The sequence below is a fragment of the Galeopterus variegatus genome, unplaced genomic scaffold, assembly GCF_000696425.1.
Source record: "Galeopterus variegatus unplaced genomic scaffold, G_variegatus-3.0.2 Scaffold4412, whole genome shotgun sequence".
Taxonomy (NCBI): Eukaryota; Metazoa; Chordata; class Mammalia; order Dermoptera; family Cynocephalidae; genus Galeopterus; species Galeopterus variegatus.
In genome coordinates this window covers 167,962-184,687 of record NW_007730523.1, presented here as the reverse complement: position 1 = coordinate 184,687, position 16,726 = coordinate 167,962, and the positions used below count along the sequence as shown (strand labels likewise).

Below are 16,726 nucleotides of genomic sequence, written 5' to 3'. Positions count from 1 at the left end.
AAAATGAATGAGCCCAAAGAACAATGTCCTGGAACAAAGTTCGTCAGAGCTCTGGGGGAAGTAGTGGGAAGGTAAGGGGCAGAACTTTATTGTGAACAGAGCTTGTCTTATTACACAGATAAAGTCTCTCAAGATAGTCTCTCAGAGCTCCCCTCAGAAGAATAGATGAAACATCTGTTTGGGCTTGGTGACAAACTCCCATTCTCTTCTTTTCTCTTGTGGTTAATCTTTCCTAGTTATTTGATGAGATTCCTAGGAAGAGGGTCTTAAGACAATTGCATTCCTTTTGGAAAAAAGCTTCCCTAGTCAGATAAGGAAATTTCAGAGAGAGTCCCTCCTGGTACTTTGGGAAAGAAATAGGATGAGAGAGACAGGAAGGGCAGAAGAAATTCAAAGAGTGATGTTGGTTCTGAGGCTAATTTCTGAGGCCTTTTGTTTCATTTAATTCAAAGCACTCAGATTGAAAAAGCACCATTTTTCCCCACATTTTTTTTTAACGTTTACTTGTACGTGTTTGTGGGGTACTGTATGTTGTTCCAATATACACATATATTGCACCATGATTCACATAGGATAAGTAGCATAGTTTCATGCCCGTTAGTTCACCACTTCACTTCCCCCTTTTTGCCTCTTGTCCTGGCCTTATTCTACTCTCTACTTCTATGAAAACCACTTTCTTTTTTTTTTTTTTAGATTCCACGTGTGATCGAGATCATGAGGTATGTCTTTTTATGGCTAACTTCACTTAACACAATGGTTTCCAGTTCCATCTACGTTGCAGCAAATGATTGGATATAATTTTTATATATATATGCCTGAGTGGTATTCCATTGTGTGTATGTAGCATGTTTTTTTATCCATTCATCTATTGATGGGCATTTAGGTTGCTTGCATCTCTTAGCTATTGTGAATACTGCTGTGATGAACATGGGAATGTAGGTGTCTTTTTGGGTATATACCCAGTAATGGAATAGCTGGGTCATAAGGTAGATCTATTTTCCCTTCTCTGAGAAATCTCCATACTGTTTTCCATAATGGCTATGCCAGTTTATGTTCCCTCGAGCAACATACGAGGCTCCCTTTTCTCCACATCCTCACCAGCATTTGTCATTTTCTGTTTTATTGGTAATAGCCATTCTAACTGGAGTGAGATGATATTTCCTTGTGGTTTTTAATTTGTATTTCCCTGATGACTGGAGATTTTGAGCATGGTTTTCATGTGATTTTCAGCCATTTGTATGTCTTCTTTTGAGAAATGTCTGTTCAGGTCCTTTGCCCTTTTGTAAGTTAGATTACCTGTTTTTGTTTGCTTGTTTTTTATTTTTATTTTTTTGCTTTTGAGTTGTTTGAATTCCTTATATATTCGGGATATTAACCTCTTGTCTGATATGTAGCTTGCAAAGACTTCTCCCATTCTGTAGGCTGTCTCTTCACTTTGCTGATAGTGTCCCTTGCTGTGCAGAAGCCTTTCTGTTTTATGTAGTCCTGTTTGCATATTTTTGCTTTAGTTTCCTGTGCCTTTTTAATCTCACTTTAAAAAGTGCTGCACACTCCCATTTCCCATAGTGTTTTGCCTATATTTTCTTCTAGTAGTTTGATAGTTTTAGGCCTTAAATTTAGGTCTTTGATCCATTTTGAGTTGATTTTTGCTTATGATGAGAGGTAGAGATCTAGTTTCAATCTTCTTCATATGGATTCTAATGTTCCCAGCACCATTTATTGAAGAGACTGTCCTTTCCCCGATGTACATTCTTAGCAACTCTGTCAAAAATCAGTTGGCTATAAGTTATGGGGGCTCACTTCTGGGCTTCTTATTTTGTTCCATTGGTCTATTTGTCTATTTTCATGCCAGTACCATGGTTACTATAGCTTTATAGCATATTTGAAGTCGGGAAGTGGGATGCATCTGATTTTGTTCCTTTTGTTCAAGATTGCTTTAGCTACACTGTGTATTTTATGGTTCCATATAAATTTTAGGATTGTTTTTTTCTATATCTGTGAAGAATGTCATTGGTATTTTGATAGGGATTGCATTGAATGTGCAGATTTTGTTGGGCATTGAAAGACATTTCTTTGGACAATATGCATGTTTTGATGATGTCAATTCCTCCAACCCATGAACATGGGATGTCTTTCTATTTATTGGTGTCCTCCTCAATTTTTTTCACCAATGTTTTATAGTTTTCATTGGAGAGGTCTTTCACCTCCTTGGTTAAATTTACTCCTAGATATTTCATTTTGTTGGTAACTGTTGTGAATGGAATTACTTTCTTGATTTATTCTTCAACTATTTCATTATTGGTGTATAGGGAGGCTATGAATTTTTGTATGTTGATTTTGTATCCTGCCACCATACTGAGTTTATTTATTAGTTCCAGTAATTTGGGGGTGGAGTCTTTAGGGTTTCCATGTACAGGATCATGTCATCTGCAAATAGGGATAGTTTAACTTCCTCCTATCCAATTAGGATAAACTCTATTACTATTTCTTACCTTATTGTGCTGGCTACAACTTCTAGTAACATGTTGAATAAGAGTGGGGAAAGTGGGCATCCTTATCTTGTTCTAGATCTTAAAGGAAAAGTCTCTAATTTTTGTCCATTCAGGATGATATTAGCTATGGGTTTGTCTTACATGGCCTGTTCTATATCTGTGAAGAATGTCATTGGTATTTTGATAGGGATGGCATTGAATGTGCAGATTTTGTTGGGCATTGAAAGACATTTCTTTGGACAATATGCATGTTTTGATGATGTCAATTCCTCCAACCCATGAACATGGGATGTCTTTCTATTTATTGGTGTCCTCCTCAATTTTTTTCACCAATGTTTTATAGTTTTCATTGGAGAGGTCTTTCACCTCCTTGGTTAAATTTACTCCTAGATATTTCATTTTGTTGGTAACTGTTGTGAATGGAATTACTTTCTTGATTTATTCTTCAACTATTTCATTATTGGTGTATAGGGAGGCTATGAAATTTTGTATGTTGATTTTGTATCCTGCCACCATACTGAGTTTATTTATTAGTTCCAGTAATTTTGGGGTGGAGTCTTTAGGGTTTCCATGTACAGGATCATGTCATCTGCAAATAGGGATAGTTTAACTTCCTCCTATCCAATTAGGATAAACTCTATTACTATTTCTTACCTTATTGTGCTGGCTACAACTTCTAGTAACATGTTGAATAAGAGTGGGGAAAGTGGGCATCCTTATCTTGTTCTAGATCTTAAAGGAAAAGTCTCTAATTTTTGTCCATTCAGGATGATATTAGCTATGGGTTTGTCTTACATGGCCTTTATTGTGTTGAAGTACATTTGTTCTATTCTTGCTTTGTTGAATGTTTTTATCATGAAGGGTTGCTGGATTTTATCAAACACTTTTTCTCATCTATTGAAATAGTCTTTTTTTTTTTTTTTTACTTATTTGTGTTGGTGTGGTGTATCATGTTTATTGATTTCAGTATGTCCCATCCTTGCATCCCTGGGACAAATCCCACTTGCTTATGGGGAATAATCTTTTTTAATGTGCTGTTATATTCTGTTTGCTAGTATTTTATTGAGGATTTTTTCATCTGTGTTCATTGGGAATATCAGTCTGTAGTTTTCTTTATTACGGATATCAGTCTGTAGTTTTCTTTTTTGTTGTTGTTATGTCTTTTTCCAGTTTGGGTATGAGGTTAATGTTGTACTCATAGAATGAGTTTGGAAATATTCCCTCCTCTTCAATTTTCTGGAAAAGTTTGAGAAGAATTGGTATAAGTTTTTTTTTAAATGTTAGGTGGAATTCAGGAGTTAAGCCATTTGCTCCTGGTGTTTTCTTTGTTGGGAGACTTTTTATTACTGCTTCAATTCCACTACCTGTTATTAGTCTGTTTAGGTTTTCTGGTTCTTCATGAGTCAATCTTGTTAAATTTTATGTGTCTAGGAATTTATCCATTTATCCACTTTGTTTGCATATAGTTGTTAATAGTAGTCTTTTATGATCCTTTGAATTTTTGTGGTATCAGTTCATTTACTTGAATCTTCTCTTTTTTTCTTAGTCTAGCTAAAAGTTTATCAGTTTTGTTTATCTTTTCAAAAAATCAGCTCTTTATTTCATAGATATTTTGTACTGCTTTTTAAATCTCTAAGTCATTTATTTCTCATCTAATCTTTGTTATTTCTCTCCTTCTACTAATTTGGGTTTGGTTTGTTCTTATTTTTCCAGCTGCTTGAGGTGTAATCTTAGGTTATTTATTTGAAGGCTTTCTTCTTTTTTTTTGATGTAGGCATTTATTGCTATAAACTTGTCTCTTGGAATTACTTTTGCTTTATCGCATATGTTCTGGTATGATGTGTTTTAATTTTAATTTATTTGCAGGAATTTTTTAATTTAATTTTTGATTTCTTCTTTGACTGATTCATTGTATAGGAGCATGTTTTTAATTTCCATGTATTTGTTTGCTTTCTAATGTCTCTTTTGTTATTGATTTCTAGTGTTATTCCACTGCAGTGGGATGAGGTAGTTCATATGATTTCAATTTTTTCAAATTTCTTCAGACTTATGTGACCTAACATATGAGAATGTGTATTCTGGTCTATTCTTGAGAATGTTCCATGTGCTGCTGAGAAGAATGTATATTCTGCAGCTGTTTGATGAAATGTTCTATGTATGTCCATTAGGTCCAGTTGGCCTAGAATAGAGATTTAAAAAAAAAAATTGGGGGGGTGAGTTTATTTTTTTTATTGAAACATAATTTATTATACATATTTGTGGGGTACAGGGTTGACTATCAATACTGATGAACAATATATAATGATCAAATCAGGATAATTAGCATATTCATCATTACAAAATGTAATGTTAGCTTAATTGGTTAGAGCATGGTGTTATAACACCAAGGTCAAAGTTAGGATCCCCATGCTGGCCAACAGCCTAAATAGATAAATAGAGATTAATTCTGATGTTTCCTGGATAACTTTCTGTCCAGTTGATCTGTCCTTTGCTGAAAGTGGGTTTTTAAAGTCTCCAGCTATTCTTGTGTTGGAGTCTATTTATCTTGTTAGATTTCATAGTAATTGCTTTATGTAACTGGGTGCTCTGGAGTTGGGTGCATATATATTTAGAATTGTTATATCCTCTTGTTGAATTGATCCCTTTATCATTATATGATGACCTTCCTCACCCTTTTTTACTTTCTTTGGCTCAAAGTCTTTTTATCTAAGGTAAGTATAGCTACTCCTGCTCTTTTGTAGTTTCCATTGGCATGAAATATCCTTTTCCATCCCTTTTGAAGATGGTGTGCATATTTATCTATTAAGTGAGCTTCTTGTAGGCAGCATATTGTTGATTCTTGTTTTAAGAACCTCTGTTGAGCCCTCCATCTTTTAATTGGGACATTTAATTCAATTACATTTAGAATTATTGATATACAGAGACTTGTTACTGCCATTTTTTTCTGTTTTTCTTCTTGTTGTTGATCCTTTTTCCTTTTTTCCTGTCTTACTGCCTTCTTTGGTGATTGAATGATTTTCTCTAGTAGTGTATTTTGATTTCTCACTATTTATTTTTAGTATGTCTCATAAGTTTTTGTGTGCTAACTATGAGGCTTACATGTTTTCATTATAACAGATTATTTTAATAACAACTAAAGAACATGTTTTCATTATAACAGATTATTTTAATAACAACTTAACTTTGATATCTAAGAAAAAAGAAAAAAAAAGCCAACTCTATGCTTTGGTATCACTGCCTCCCACTTTTTGACAATTTGTTGTTTCAAGTTACATCTTTTAGTATTGCCTGTCTCTTATATGGTTTTTGCATATGTTAGTGCCTTGTTAGCTTTGTCGTTTAGTCTTCATACTAGGGTGTAAGTAGTTTATTCACCAACCTTATAACATTGGAGTATTCTGAGGTTGTCTGTGAACTTAATTTACTAACAAATTATGTACCTTCAAGTGTTTTCTTGCTGCTCCTTAGAGCCATCTTTTTTCACACTGAAGAACTCCCCTTAGCGTGTCTTGTAAGGCAGGTCTAGTGTTGATGAAATCTCTTAGCTTTTGTTTGTCTTGGAAAGATGTTATTTCCCCTTCATGTTTGGAGGTTAGTTCTGCTGGATAGAGAATTCTTGGCTGACAGTCTTTTTCCTTCAGCACTATGAATATATGACCCCATCCTCTTCTGGCCTGTAGGGTTTCTACTGAGAAATCTGCTGAGAGACGTTTTGGGGCTCTGTTGAATGTTATATGTTTCCTTTATCTTGCTACTTTCAGTGTTCTTTCTTTGTCTTCGGTTTTCGATAATTTAATTAGGATGTGCTTTGAAGTGTTCCTCCTTGGATTAAGTTTGAAAGGCAACCTCTGCGATCTCTGTTCCTGGATGCCGTCATCTTTCTCCATACTTGGGAAATTTTCCGCCATTATTTTCCTGAATATGCTTTCTATATGTCTTCCTTTACTCTCCTTCGGGTATGACAGTTATGCAGAGGTTATTTTACTTGAGGGATTTCTTTATTTGTTGTATTTCTGTTTTTTTTTTTAATTCTTTTTTCTTTTTGCTCCTCTGATATGATAATTCCATATGTTCTATCTTCAAGCTTGCCTTATTTGTTGTATTTCTGGGTTTTTTTAAATTCTTTTTTCTTTTTGCTCCTCTGATATGATAATTCCATATGTTCTATCTTCAAGCTTGCTGATTCTTTCCTTTGTTTGATTAAGTCTGCTTTTGTAGCTTTCAACTGAGTTGTTCAGTTCAGATAATGTATTCTTTACTTCTAGAATTTCTGGTTTTTTTAATTGATTCAATTCCTTTGTCAAATTTCTCATTCTGTTCTTAGATTGTTTTCCAGATATTATTTAATTTTCTGTCTGTATTTTCTTGTGACTCCCTGAACATCTTTAAATAGATTATTCTGAATTCACTGTCAGACATTTCAAAATTCCACTGTTCCTCTGGGTCCATTGCTGGTGCTTCATTTGTTTCCTTTGTTGGCGTCATATTCTTCTGTTCTTTTTTGATCTTTGTGTGTTTACATTGATGCTTGGACATTTGAGAAGACTTTTACCTCTTCTAGGTTTTATAGGTGTTTATTGATGGTGTCAAACCTTTACTGGTTAATATCAAAGCTTTGTCTCTGGTCTGTGGTTTTGGTTAATTCTAAAATCGGGGGAACTTCCTGTGGGGACCAACACTTTAGCTCTGTGGTTACACTGAATTGCTGCTTTGCTACTGATTCTCTGGGGTAGGCTTTTTGTTTGAGCCAGATTTTAATTGTTGGCCTTTTAATCATTTCCAGGTCTTGTGAGGTTAGTAACACCTTGGTGTGTGGAAATTCTGGCTGAGGACTGAATCTTTCCAGCAAACTAAAACCCTTATAGTTCTATGACCCAGACCAATCTTCACTGAGAGGGCCTGTGCTGATCAGAAGGCAGATCAGATGCCCAAGTATCACCCCAGTGTTCCCACAGCAGGCCAGCCTCCCTTCCACTCTCCAAACCTTCCATGGGGTAAGCCATGCACGGATCCCTCGCAATGACTCCCTANTTTATTTGTTGTATTTCTGTTTTTTTTTTTAATTCTTTTTTCTTTTTGCTCCTCTGATATGATAATTCCATATGTTCTATCTTCAAGCTTGCTGATTCTTTCCTTTGTTTGATTAAGTCTGCTTTTGTAGCTTTCAACTGAGTTGTTCAGTTCAGATAATGTATTCTTTACTTCTAGAATTTCTGGTTTTTTTAATTGATTCAATTCCTTTGTCAAATTTCTCATTCTGTTCTTAGATTGTTTTCCAGATATTATTTAATTTTCTGTCTGTATTTTCTTGTGACTCCCTGAACATCTTTAAATAGATTATTCTGAATTCACTGTCAGACATTTCAAAATTCCACTGTTCCTCTGGGTCCATTGCTGGTGCTTCATTTGTTTCCTTTGTTGGCGTCATATTCTTCTGTTCTTTTTTGATCTTTGTGTGTTTACATTGATGCTTGGACATTTGAGAAGACTTTTACCTCTTCTAGGTTTTATAGGTGTTTATTGATGGTGTCAAACCTTTACTGGTTAATATCAAAGCTTTGTCTCTGGTCTGTGGTTTTGGTTAATTCTAAAATCGGGGGAACTTCCTGTGGGGACCAACACTTTAGCTCTGTGGTTACACTGAATTGCTGCTTTGCTACTGATTCTCTGGGGTAGGCTTTTTGTTTGAGCCAGATTTTAATTGTTGGCCTTTTAATCATTTCCAGGTCTTGTGAGGTTAGTAACACCTTGGTGTGTGGAAATTCTGGCTGAGGACTGAATCTTTCCAGCAAACTAAAACCCTTATAGTTCTATGACCCAGACCAATCTTCACTGAGAGGGCCTGTGCTGATCAGAAGGCAGATCAGATGCCCAAGTATCACCCCAGTGTTCCCACAGCAGGCCAGCCTCCCTTCCACTCTCCAAACCTTCCATGGGGTAAGCCATGCACGGATCCCTCGCAATGACTCCCTACCCTCTGGGTGGTTACTTAGTTAGGTTGGCTGTGGCTTCTTGCTCCTGTATGTGTCGACGGGAACCTGTCAGTGGCCTTGCTGGCCTGGAGGCTGGTGTGGTGCACTCCAAATCCCTCTTCTCTTCTGCAGACTCCATGCAACTTCATGCAAGGGCTCATCTGTGGCTTTTGCTGCCTCCTGCTCTGTGTGCTACAGTTTCCTTCCACTTCTCACAGGGCTGGCCCTGACATGGCCAGGGCTTGAAATGGTCAGAGTGGTTTCTTCTTCCTCTTGCTGTGGCTTCACCTGCCTTCAAGCCTCTCCTGTTCCCTAGAGCTCCTACAGTCCCAGGTTGGGACTGTAAATAGCTGCAAATTGGTTGATTGTGAGGGAGAGTGATGCTGAGGACTATCTATTCTGCAATCTAGATTATGTCACCCAGCACCATATTTGGGGGCATCATTTACTGAGCCCCAACACACACACACACCCCCACATGTGTGTGCATATACATATATATACACACACAAAAAAATATATGTGGTGTATATATATTTTTTTTATTTTTTAAATACAGGAAGAATATTTTTTTCACTCTGACATCTAATGACTTTTGATCTCACTTTCTTTGAATCCATAGTGTAATGTAGCAGTCTCTTGTTTTGCTTTTGAATGAAGTGTGAATCCAGTGCATTTTGTAATACTGCATGTTGTTGGGAAATGAGACTAATTTAACTCCAACCAATAGATTTTAATTGACAGCTGTGGGCCTGATACTCTCATATGAATAGGAAGGAAAAAAGCAGTCACTGCCCTTGGTCCCTGTGATCTCAAGCAGTGTTTCTTAACTAGGGGCAATTTTTCCTTCTTAGGGGAGGCGCTACTGTTATCCAGTTGGTAGGGTACAGAGATGCTGCTAAATATACCACAACACACCAGCCAGCCCTACAAAAAAAATCCCCAAAAGTCAACAGACTTGAGGTTGAAAAACCTGTCTTTAGGTGAGAAATATATAATGCACTGTGATAAGTGCTATTCTAGCAACATGAATAAAGTGCTGGGGGACCTCAAAGAACAGAGAACTGGGGGTGGGGAGGTGTTGAAAAAAGCTTTGTGGGGAAAGTGACATTGGGTCTTGACCCAGAATTTTGAGCCTGGGTTAGCCAGTGGCGGGTGTAAAGACAGAGGAGCATTCTGGGTAGAAGTGCAAAGACAAGACAGCATAGAAAACTAATCATGCCACGTGGCTTCTACTATATGTATTTACCACGGAGACAGACTGCAATTCATGGTTCCATACAAATCAGGTTAACATAACTCTACATGGGAGTATTTCTTAACGTGGATTTTTAAGCTGCATATGTAAAACCTCCCAAGAGAGGAGACATAAAATCGTTCTCTACTTGGAGAAGGGAGCTTTCCAGGCTCCCTGGCTTCAGTTATCCTACAGAGCAGTTGGTATGTCTACAGATTGACTGTTAATTCTTCCAGACTTTTCTAGAACTGGAACTCAGGGAGGGGGCTTTAAAGCTAGAACCAGACAACAATGGAGAATATTGATCCCTTCAAAGGCCTTACTGATAGGAAAAAAAAAAAAAGAAAGAAAAAATGAAGCACGGACTCTGGGAATCCCACCTGAAGAACTTACCCTTTGTGTGATTTTTCATAAATGATAGAATATCTTTTCGCTTTCCTTTTCTTTTTGGGGGTGGTGGTTGGTTGGTGGGTACAGGGATCAAAACCTGGACCTTGGTGTTATTAGCACCACGTTCTAACCAGCTGTGCTAACTGGCCAGCCCCTCATCTTCTTCTTCTTTAAATGGGTAAAATTATATCCATATTATAGGATTGTTTTGAAAATTAAATATAATACCATTTATAGCCTGACATGCAGTAGGTGCTCAATATTAATTCTTTTTACTTTCCTGATTGCAGTCTGAAAACATGGAGGTTTGTTTAAAGACCAGCCAGTACTGTTTTGGGAGACACTCTGAGCAAGATTCTAGCCTTCCTGGTAGGCAGAGAAGACACTGCAAACGATAGCTTTATAATAGGAAAATGCTAAGTGCTATGGGCAAATAAAGAGGTTGTTTAAGAAGCATTCAATTAACAAAATGAAACAAGTGTGGTATACTCAGTGGGTGCGCTGAAGATGTCTTTTGAAATGTTGATGCCTATGGCAGACATGGTGATTAAAAATGGTCCATATTTAAATTAGTAAAAAAAAAAAAATGAACTTAGGAAGGAGTTATAGGCTTGGGGGTGGGGGGTGGGGTAAAATTGAAAGCAAGCAAGAATAATGTAGATTGAAGAAAAATTCAGTCTCTTGAGTGATTAAATGACAACCATAAACTCCACCTGGGGAAACAGCATCACTTTATCTCCCGCTGAACAGTTGGTATTATTTCTCTCCGCTGTTGTGGGGTTTTTTTGTTTTGTTTTTTCATTTTGTTTTGTTTTTTTGGTGGCTGGTTGGTACAGGGATCTGAACCCTTGACCTTGGGCTTATAACACTGTGCTCTAAACAACTGAGCTAACCAGCCAGTCCTCCTTTGCTGTTGCATTTGAACATACTCAGATTCCTGTTGTGTCATGGCAGAAACAGTAAACAAATTATTTTCTTTTTCCTATGAGCATAAATACTACAAGGAATATAGATATATATCTCATGCACACATACCTTTTATTTCTACTGCTTATTTTTTCATTTAAAATTTCATTAATCATGAATTTTATCATTAACCAACCTGGTTTTATAATCAAAAAATAGTGGAAATAAATACATGATGCTTTTACTTGTAGCCTCTTATGTAAACAGTGATTTGACAATTCAAACCAGAATTATTAAAAAATCAGAAGATATATGAGTATTTCCGTTTCTTTTAGTTAGTATCTTTCTCTTTGGTACAAATATTAGGGATGAGGGAAACCACATGCTTCTGTTCATATTTCTCCTACTAATAGAAGATGAGATGACTTGCATCACAGTTAAGTTAGAAGAATGCATCTGTCATATATGTCACCTCATGGAAACATCTAAATGAAATGCCAGTGTTATTTTCCACCTCCCTTAATCACTACAGAGATGAAATACTAAATCAAAAGTCTTCAGAGCTAACCAAAAACAAAATAACATTAAATATTTGATGTCTGAAAAGTGTGGACCAATTCTGTTCATTGTCTTTTTTTCTTTTCCTCTGGCAATTGATAAAAAGCTAGAAATTTTATAATCTATGTCATGTATATAAGAAGTTCAACATAAATTAACAGTTTTCAAATACCTAAAGTAGAATGTATAATAGCAATAAAAGAATAATGATACTTAAAATAACAATATCTATAAAAATAGTATACCTGTCTTGAACACCAAGCCCCAAGCATAGTACTAGTGATGATATTATATTTAATACCAAAAACAACCCTATGAAACAGATACTATTGCTATCCACATTCTACATATGAAGAAAATAATCTTTAAAATAGATTACTAACATGTTTGAATTTATGTGCCAGACAATGATGAAATCAATTTGATTGTTTGGCAAACCTGCATTTCTTAAAAGGAAATAGATTGAAATGGAGTAGAATAGAATAAAAAACTATTAAAGTATCACATGTTCTTAGGTTTAATTGGTGAAACTTTTTCTTTCAGTTTTGGGGGGCCAGGTTGTGTGGTACTGTAAAACGGATTTCTTACCAAGAGACGTGATACAAACATTAAATATTTTGGAGCAACTGTGCTAGAGAATACTCTATCCCGCCCCACCCACATATTGCTATTGCAAACAAAATACATATATAATCCAAACAAAATAAATATAAATTTCTTTTGTGTGTTCCTGGTTGACTTAGAGTATTTAAAGTCCTGAAAGAATGAATCTTGCTCAGCATCTCAACCAATTCTATTGGGTTATGTATGAAGAGATAGAGGACTGAATAGATTGGCATCCTAATTCAAGATGGTACAGCTAATTAGTGGCATATTTGGGTGTAGAATATGGGTAGCCTACTACTGTTAGGTGTTGTGCTTTTCAACTTTTTGTTTGCTTGTTTCTTTTTTCTCCTAGAAGTTGAGGATCATGTTAATAAAGCATCAGAAATAATACGTTGCAGGCTGTCAACACCTACTCACTGACTCGTAATACACGTGTAACACGTGTGGGCATTTCCATTACAATCAAATGACAGCAGTGACAATTAACTGCCTCTTTTGAAAACACTATATTTAGGTATAAGCCACGCTTCTTATTGTCTTGGGCTTCTAATATAGATGAAAAGAAAAGGTATTTATTCATAAATAATAACATATATAAATAATAGATAATAAAAAACAAAGAGAAAGTGAAATGTACAGAGTCACATTGTTCAGAGGAGGAAGAAGTAACTTTGTCTTGGGTGAGAATTAAGTAAGGGAATTGTGAAAAAGATGAATTTGAGTACACCTCTTAAGAGGTCTCAGAAAATAGCTGACATTGATGAAGATCTGGTCAGTTTTAAAATCCTTTCTGGGTTAATGGATGAAAAATCAGAGTAGTCACAACAAAGGTCGCACACAAAGTAGCTGAAGAATGAATTGCTCAACTGCTGAATGATCTTTAGGGGCCTATTGAAATTTGTCCTCATTGTTCGTGAGCTATTAATTGGAAAAAGTCTGTTTATACAATTATTCCAATACACTTACAGTGGAATATGCTGATGTCTCCGGTATAGTTTAAATGATAATAGTAAATACTTCAAGGTCAAATTCTGCCTCTTCCTCAAAGCCCATTCTGTTGCTTAATGTCAGCCCACAATGAGCTCTCTCTCTTTTTGAGAATCTCTCTAACATGTACATTGCTGCATTATACTTAGCACTTTGATATTGTCCTGACTTTCTAAAACAAATTTCTTACTTTTGCATCTTTTTTATTAAACCGATTGTAATGTCTAGCTGCTCTTAACTTTTTCGAATCCCATTCTCAGTTCTTTGCCCATGCTACATGATGGGTGCAAATTGGATGATTGGTTAAAAGAGAGAAATATTCTATGTATGGCTAGTAAATGATTAAATTAACTTGTCTAATTCTCTTGCTTTCCTATGGTATTAACTACATTCTACCAATTACTATAGCTAACTCTCTCCTTCCTTCTTAAACATTTCAGCATAATGTATTAAATATACTGCCTGCACTTAGTAGATATTAAACAAATATTTGTCAAATGGAAATTGAATACATTTGAAAATAATAATAAAGATGGTATACATAGGAAACCTAAGTACAGAATGAGCACATGGAGGGCTCTCACTAAATATCAGCTGAATGAGTGATCCGGTCAGGAATTCTAATTCTAACTTTTGCCACTAACTAGTGAGACAAGGTTAAATCACTTCTCCTTTTGGAGACTCAGCTTTTTCATCAATAATGTAAGTGTTTGGGTTTTCAGGACAGTTTTCTAACTACTTTTCAGATTCTACAAAGATACTTCCAGTGTTTTCTTAGCCAATGATAGATATTTAAAGTGCCTTAGCATATGTTGGGCCCAAGATGTTCTTTAAAAAGAAGAGCTCCATTGCAAACATTGTTTGAAAAATTTTAGTGTAGATTAGTGTAGAAATTTGTCTTTTTCAAATGAATGTGAACACATAATAAAGTCCATCTTGCTGTCAATATACTACCTTACAAGAAATGGTCAAGAGGTCCTGCTATTCCAGAAGCCACATTCAAATGAATTTGACATTGATTTCATAGGAATATTGGCAACAAAGCTTATTAATTGCAAAGGCATGTGACAGTACCTTTGTTACAGAAAAAGGGATATGTATGTTCATTTGTCATGCATGCCATGAGGAACTTCAGAGAATATTTTTTTTTCCAGAGTGAAATAAAAACAATTCTTTTTCTTTTTTCCTCATTTCATATTCTCTTTTTAGTTAAAAGAGGAGCATATTGAAAACATTTTATTGAATTGCTTCTTTGATGAATGCTTGGGTGGTTTAGGCTTGTTTCCTTCCCCCCAAGACAATTTAGATTGGCAGCCTAGCAGGTAAAATTTTGCTGCTTTGATTGTTCAATTGGAGTGTAAATATGGCTATTGATTGGTGTTTATTAGACTCTAAAGTCAAAGATGCTGAGCATGAGACATTTATCTGAAATTTAGTAATAGTCTTAATAATGATGGTAGTAAAAATAATAGTAACAACAATAATTTTTGAGAGCTATAGTTAATTTTATTTGTTGCTTGCTTGTGCCAGACACTGGGCTAAATCCTTGACATATACACTCTAATTTAATTTCTCATGACCACCTTGTATGACAGGTTCCATTATTAGAGAAAAGGAAGATGATAATTTTTCCAAGATTAATAATATGTGATGATTCAGGATTCTATGAATTTACAATCTAATAGGAATGAAAATGCTGCTAAGGATGTAGAGAAAGGGGAATCCTCCTGCACTGTTGTTGGGACTGTAAATTAGTGCAGTCATTATGGAAAATGGTATGGAGTTTCCTTAAACAACTACAGATAGAACTGCCATATGACTCAGCAATCCTACTGCTGGGTATATACCCAAAGGAGTGGAAATCATCATGTCAAAGGGACACCTGCACTGCCATATTTATTGTGGCTCTATTTACTATAGCCAATTGCAGGAAACAACCTAAATGTTTACACAATGGAATACTACTCTGCCATAAAAAAAAAATGAAATTCTGCCATTTGCAGCAACATGGATGAACTTAGAGAAAAGTATATTAAGTGAAATAAGCCAGGCAAAGAAAAAGAAATACCACATGTCTTCACTCATAAGTAGGAGCTAAAATAAAGAAAGAAAGAAAAGAGGGAAAGTAAGAAAGAGAAAAAGAGGGAGAGAAAGAAACAATCACAATAATACAGTGAACTTTCAAAAAAGAAGAGAACAGAACTGTGTGGTCATTAGAGGTGAGAATTGGGAGGGGGGTTGGCGAGAGGCTGGTTGAGGGTCATGAGAACTGATTATATTTTGTAAACATAAATATACTGATTATCCTGATTTGATCACCACATATTGTACATATGTACTGATATTCGATCTGTACCCTACAAATATATATAATAAATTATCTCAATTAAAAATCTGTCAAAAATAAATAAATAAAAGGACACAAACATTTCACACAAGATAAAATAAAATAAGTACTATAAGAGAGACATGAGTATAATTCTATAAAATTGTTCATTCACTTATTAATTCATTCATTTGTAAAGCTATACTTGTAATGTTCACAATATTCCTTTTTACCAAAATTCAAGTACTAGCTCTTACTACTCTTCAGAGCTCTTCCAGTACTTTCATCCATTGTCGGAATCCCTTTCTACAGCATCTGCGAAAGCTGGACACAGAGCCTGTTGCTGAGTACCTTTAGTGATAAATGTGTTTTGTATAGTCAAGGGATGTTTGCTGCTTGGTTCTTGTAGATGGATGTTGAGCCAATCTTGGTTTCCTTGTGCCATCCATTCTTGGTTTTACCTAATATAACCAATTAAAAATTCATGATCATCTTTTTCCAACAAATTAATCCTTCTCTTAGGCCACTATTCAGCTCCTTCCTATTTTTTTCATGTCTTTTTTTAGGGTTAACATTGTAATGTTTCTATAAGTAATCATGCAAAGTGTGTAGTACAGTGCCCGCACATAAGAAGCACTCTATAAATAAGAGATGACAGTAATAACGATACTAATTATAGCGTAGTTGTTACTTATTGAGTGATACATTTTTTTCTAGAATTCTTATCCTTCTGGTTGACCAGAATACAATAATTTGTGTGCAATTATTTAGGTATAGATACTAGCTTTCTTTAAATCTGTTAATGCTAGTAGGACACGGCATTTCAGATTCACTTGTGTACAGCATATCATAAAAATCAGCCCAATCAATTAAACTCTGTTTTAATGGCTGTCTTAATTAGTAAGGACATTGGAAATACCCTTTTGCATACATAATATCTGGATTCTGCCTTATTGAGTTGTTATATTTAAATCTTTTAAAAACCTAAGCCATCTCCTGACTTTCTGATTTCCCAGTAGAATATGGTAATAATGAATACAAGAAGAAGGGAAAGATAGAACCCATTAAAGGAAACAGAAGCTATTTCAAAGATACCACCCAATACAAGAATGAAGAATGAAAGATAAGTTATGTGGTTAAAGCATGATCAATGATCATGACACAGGCTGCATTCAAAGGCTGAGTTTGCTTTTTTTTTTTATTATGAATACCAATTCTTTGTTTATTAACATAATAAAATCTAAAATTGTAA

The 16,726-nt window shown here is 35.3% G+C and overlaps 1 protein-coding gene across 1 annotated transcript in view; it reads left to right on the top strand.

Moving 5' to 3' along the window:
- Window positions 1-684: 684 nt before the first annotated feature.
- LRRC4C (leucine rich repeat containing 4C) overlaps window positions 685-16,726 on the top strand; it is a 148,299-nt gene continuing 132,257 nt past the window's right edge. The window contains exon 1 of the mRNA XM_008587527.1: window positions 685-719. The gene's annotated coding sequence lies outside the window, so the exon portion shown is untranslated. The remainder of the gene's footprint in view (window positions 720-16,726) is intronic.